Below are 6445 nucleotides of genomic sequence, written 5' to 3'. Positions count from 1 at the left end.
TAAACCTTTTTACGAGACAAATTATATATTTGTTTAGTTTATATATAATACTGTGCATAGCCATCCATATGCCATCAACAACAAAACATTAAATAAATGGTTTGAGCGCATTTAACTTTATGTTTGACTTTTGAATCATAATCAGACCATTTTAAAGTAGATTTTTTCCTAAACATGGAGTGGGTAACACATGCTCCACCGCCACGACCCACATAAGCAGACGGGGTAATACCCCACCCCCACCCCCCACCCACCCACACACACACACGCACAGACAGACTCATGTTGGACCCAAAAAATAGAAAGGAATTCAAGGAAAATGAGCTGGCCTAAAATCTTTTCACCATATATTTCCATCATTCTACCCACAATATTAGAGAGGAAACCCGCTACATGTAAAAATACAGTGAATCTGCTGATTAGTTTGAAAGCCTAAAGAGCTGTTTAATTCGAGCAAAAATCAACCTACATAAATTTGAGTTCGTACGCCTATCCCGACCCACCCCACCCACCACGCCTGCCCTGTCGCTGATTTAGTGTTTTCGTTGCCTTCTAAGATATTCACCAATAGATTACAGCTCTACTTTCACTTTTTTGAATATCAACGTTCTCTCCTCTGGCTTTGATAAAAATTCATAAGGTCGAGTGGTTGAACTTGAACAAGGAAAAAAGCACGAAACTAGACTTCGTTTATCTTCACCCAGTAAGAGTAAGTACTTTGGGGACTTTTTATATCCGTTTTTCATGTTTGTTTTTGGATTTCTTTCATACCATTAATTAATGTTGTTGTAACATGCAACATTTATAAACATTGTGTGTGTATGTTGTGTGTGTGTGTGTAGGTTGTGTGTGTGTGTGTGTGTGTGTGTATGCTGTATGTTTGTGTGTACGTTGTGTGAGTGTGTGCGTATAGATTGTGTGTGCGTGTTTGTGTGTGTGTAGGTTGTGTGTATGAGGATATGTGCGTGTGGTGTGTCTGTGTGTGTGTGTGTGTGTGTTTTAATGGTTTCTAGTTTCATTCATATACTAAACGAAGGAAAAGAAGAAATATATAGTAAAAGGAACACTTGGTATTGAAGACGAACTTTAATTCACCATTAGAGTTGTAAAGTGTTTTTTTGTATAAAATACAAATATGTAATGTTGCATTAAATGTCAGTAGAATTTTTTTTAAATGTATAGTTTAATGACAACACTAGAGCACATTGATTTATTAATCATCGGCTATTGGATGTCAGTGAGAGCGATGGGCTAAATCGATTACCCTTCGTAAACCTTTTGGGTTGTTTCTGCCTCACCCATTGCTCGCATACTAGTACATGTATATGTAAGGCCGTGGTTTGTGTTGTCCTGTCTGTGAAAGTGCATGTAATGTATCCAGTGTTACCACTCGACAGCATATGTGGCAGCGCGCGCAGCGGATCCACAAAATCTATTCAGAGGGCCCCCAATGACATGTTGCCGAAGGCCACAAACGTTCCCGAAGGGATTCCTCGGATTCTCCTACATAAAAAAAAATAATAATAATAATACAAAAAAATATATAACTGTCGCCTTAGATCCGCCACTGATATATAATTATTAGAGCAAAAGTGCAGCATTTTTCTAGGGGTTGGGGTGCAGTTTCTAAAATGAACATAACAGTAATCCAAAAAGTACACTAACGTACATTATATTGTGTACTATATGGTAATGTTACCAAGAAACATGCAACCGACCAACATTTTAATTACATCGTCCTCACTAGAACTAAAGAGATAAATCCACTGATCCACCAAACAGGATTTTCGAGACACTTCGGAGTTCTGGTTAGGAGTGCGCACCCCAGGCATCCCCTTTAGATAGGTCCCTGTTAGATACCAAATATTGTAACTGTTGTAATGCAATTTTTTTGTTCCTTTCATATTGAAAACCTTTTGTAAGTCTTTAATTCATAGCTGTTTATTTCATATCCGTGTGAATGTTATTTCTTTAGAATTCGCATAGAAACCACACACCCACCTCTGAACAAACCCCTTTATCTAAAACATGAACATGAAAGAAACTGTAACCTAATATGATTCGTGTGTAGACGAGTTTTGATCGGTGCAGTCTTACAATCACAAACAGAGCAACGGAAATTATGTCTTAGCTCAATAGCATTCGTTTGACGATTTGAATTCCCAGACTATTTCAGGCCAAAACGATGATCATGGGGTGCGTTGCAAAACGTTGTGGAGCGGGTGTGGGGGAGGGGGGGTTGGGGGTTCAAAACCGTATGTCATTTTACTTTCATGAATTAAATGCAATCTTTGCCACAAAAACTTATAATCAGTAGATGATAATTTATCATATTTATTAATACTCAAGAATCATTCAAATGTTTATACAAATAATAAACCCAATAATGTTGGACAAAGTTTGTTTTGTTTAACGACACCACCAGAGCACATTGACTACTGGATGTCAAACATTTAGTAATTTTGACATATAGTCTTAGAGAGGAAACACGCTACATTTTTTCATTAATAGAAAGGGATCTTTTATACGCATCATGCCACATATAGGATAGCACATACTAGAGCTTTTGATACACCAGTCGTGGTGCACTGGCTGGAAGAAGAAATAGCTCAATGGGCCCATCGACGGGGACCGTTCCTAGACCGACCGCGCATCAGGCGAGCGCTTTACCACTGGGCTACGTCCTGGACAAATTATGTTATGGTAACATTGAAACAGGGGGAACGCCAGGAGCAATATTTTAAGGGTAGGGGTGCCAAGGTTTGTAGACCGTCCTCTTGAAAATCCCATGAAACTTTCCACTTGAAGAACACAATATTTTACCGCAGAGGTATATTTTGGGGAATATAACGAGGACAAAATCATCTCAAATGGGTAGAAAACGTTGGGGGGGGGGGGGGGGGGGGGGTAAGCAAAAAAGTTAAAGTTTGTTTTATTTAACGACACCACTGAAGCACATTGATTAATTAATCATCGGCTATGGATGTCAAACATTTTGGTAATTCTGACTCGTAGTCATTAGAGGAAACCCGATACATTTTCCATTAGCAGCAAGGGATCTTTTATATGCACTTTCCCACAGAAGGAAAGCACATACCATGGCCTTTGACCAGTCGTGGTGCACTGTTTGTAACGAAAGAAAGAAATGTTTTATTTAACGACGCACTCAACACATTTTATTTACGGTTATATGGCGTCAGACATATGGTTAAGGACCACACAGATTTTAAGAGGAAACCCGCTGTCGCCACTACATGGGCTACTCTTTCCGATTAGCAGCAAGGGATCGTTTATTTGCGCTTCCCACAGGCAGAATAGCACAAACCATGGCCTTTTTTGGGTGGTGGTGGTGCTATGGAATTTGAATGAGCAGTTAAATGCCAAAGAGAAAAGGGTGCGCAATTTTGATTGAGGGAATGTGGCGCAATTTTGAACGGTCGGTCGAAAGGTAAATGGCCGAGCTAAATATAGAATACTATACGAGTTTTCGCTAGATATAATTTTTACGAAACGAGTGAACTTCCCAAACGTATCTGACCGAACGAAAGTGAGGTCAGATACGTTTGGGAAGTTCACGGTTTTCGTAAAAATGATATCTAGCGAAAAAAAGTGTGGTATTTTATTTATTACCCTCTTTTAAATCACGCAAATTATGAAAAATAAATAAATCAATCAATCAATTTTGTAGCCTATTTCAAGACCGGATGTTGATTTGCATAGCTAGCCGGTGCACGACTACGTACCGCCGCATTGAGAAATAGTTCGTTGTACTTCCGCTACTTCTCAGTGACGTTTTCAGGGGCGTGGTGTAGACGTAGGCCTACTTTCCCATAAATTTCCATCGGGTTTCATTTTTTAATTTAAAGAAAGCTGTAAGGTACATGCATCAATATATGTTTATTTTCATATTGGGTGAAAAATGGGTAAAACTAATGCATAATTCCATATTTTAACAAAACGCCCCCAAGAAACAAATGTTCCCGTTACCCCACTGGCATTGGTTATGCTAATAATGATGAATTCACAAATCACAACTAACAATAACAATTTGTTGACCAAAAATCCAACCAATAAGAGAATAATAAGTGTTTTTGCAGTTTTGTGTCTTTTCACTCCCTTGTTTTGGTTTTCTTTGTACACAATAAATATAGCATATCTTACCGTAATTTCACTTGAAATCCATATTTCGTAAAATGTACAATTTTTCAATCACAGAATTTTCTTCAAACACATGCAGGTGCTTCAGTAATGTTCGAAAAAAAAAAAATCAATAGGAATTTTGCATTGGATTTTTTCCAGCATTCTTAAAACGGAAACGTCATGTACCCAGTTTGTGGTTATTGTAAGGAGGTGCAAAATGATGTCATTTGAATTCTGACGTCATTCAAATTCAAAATTAGCTATATTATTACAATGCATCGCCACATTAAAATAAAAACTGGTCTATTAACCTTGACCCCTGTTAAATTTCTACAACAAGCAAACAACGCTGTTTACAGGTCGGTATATTTTACTTTTTCATAATTCTACAAAAAATATTAAATTAAGTTTAAAAAAATAAAAAACTACCTTTTGTCAAATATATCATATGAAAAATATTAACGTTGGATATGTTTCTTAATGTAGACCTTAATAATGATGAATTCACAAATCACAACTGACAATAACAATTTGTAGACCAAAAATCCACATAATAAATAAAATGAATATGTTTAATTATTGTTCTATTCATTCTTTTATTTTTATTTTTTATTTAAAAATATTTCTCGCGCGGTCCAGTTTACATCAACTTTTAATGAATGACATTTGTAGTAAAAGTTGTGGATGTTACTGACCTTGACATTAATTATGAATGAAAAAAATAGTCCCGTTATGCTAATAAGGTCGCTGTCCAACCAATCGAAATTAACTCTGTTCCCTGTTGACAAATCAAAACAGTTTGTAATACGCACCTGCAGGTGCGTACGAAATTTGTACGACACCGCTATATCTTCATCAGGAGGGTAATAATATAGGTTTTGATATTAGTGAATCGAGAGTAGCTCGTTAATTTTAGACCTCTACGATGCTGTGGTGTCTCCCTAGGTTGCCCATAGGGCCCTTATAAAGGGCCTGACCGCTTCTGGTCGAGGCATCAGCAAGTATATTATTACCAGCAGCAAGTATTGGGGGTTTGGGTGGATTGCAATTGCTTCCCCCGGGTGCATTGCAATTCTGTACTCGGAACCGGTATTCTTTTGTCCAGTTCCTTATTAGAGTACGTGCTGGGCCATTAAATGGGGGCGGGTGCATTGTTATCATTAGTCAATGCACCCTGTGTACTGATGCAGTGAGCGTGTAGTATGTGTGTGAATCCTAGTTTTGTGTTAAGGTTGTACCTATTGTCTTAAGTCCCTATTCTAGCGAGTTCAACGGTAATTCATGACCACCCATCCCCCTCCGTCCTTGTATAGCATTGAATACGATGACGGAGGAGTTAAACTAGCCTAGCTATCTAATTTGAAGGGTTAAACCCTTATAGTGTAGGTATTGGTTTTAAAAGCCTAGTGCTTGGCATACTTAACTTTATTACCAATGCAATAAAACGAAACTAACGGTGGCAAGTAGCAATTGTATACATATATGCACCAATCTAGGTACTTAGTTTGAAGAATTTTGATTCCCGCCCCCTAAATATAGGATTTTAGTAGGCTTACTTGGTTTGTCTTCAGTCTATCTGGATAGTTGGGTATCGGTTTTCCTGCATGTCTTTGCTTCTGGAACCCTAGTTGACTTACCTTAGTTAGCTAGGATGGAATGCATCAGTAATAAAAAAAAAACATGGTGCGGGTGCAAAGACAAATTCGTGCAGTTTATTTACAGTTAGGTGTAGTGGGGTTTTTGATCTGTGATTGGCTGGATTGAACCAATGAGAGTGCTGCAAAAAATAGGCGATAATTGATGGTGTCCTATCTTGGTTGATTATCTAACGATGTTGATTGGCTGGTTAATTAGCCAATTGGGTTACTACGACTTCGATCCTGTCTTAGTGAGAAAGAAAGAAAGAAAAAAACAACAACTAATGTGTCGTTAGCGGGTGGTGTATGCCAGTTGTCCACTTCGAAATTGATCACGATGAGGATGGACGTTTGTCAGTGTACTCTCGCTTTACCCCCCCACCTGGGGGGACTTATGGTCTCATACGGAGCGCTACTGGAATACCGGGTCACGGGCTTCCGTGACCTTGGTGTACGGGGACCCGGTACCACCGAAGAAAGGAAGGTGGAGGAAGAGGAGACGTGCGCCAGCGGCGGCGCAGGGGGAGACAAAACCGGCGGCTAAACCGCCGGCAGCGACTCCGTCTGCTGGATCGCCCAACGCCACTCAACTGAAGAGGAAGACGAAGATGGAAGTGGTCTCGGCCCCAGTCATCAACGTCCCCTCTACAGGAACCGAGGAAATTGAC

Source organism: Gigantopelta aegis, chromosome 6 (genome assembly GCF_016097555.1).
Source record: "Gigantopelta aegis isolate Gae_Host chromosome 6, Gae_host_genome, whole genome shotgun sequence".
NCBI lineage: Eukaryota > Metazoa > Mollusca > Gastropoda > Neomphalida > Peltospiridae > Gigantopelta > Gigantopelta aegis.
This window is presented reverse-complemented; position numbering follows the sequence as displayed.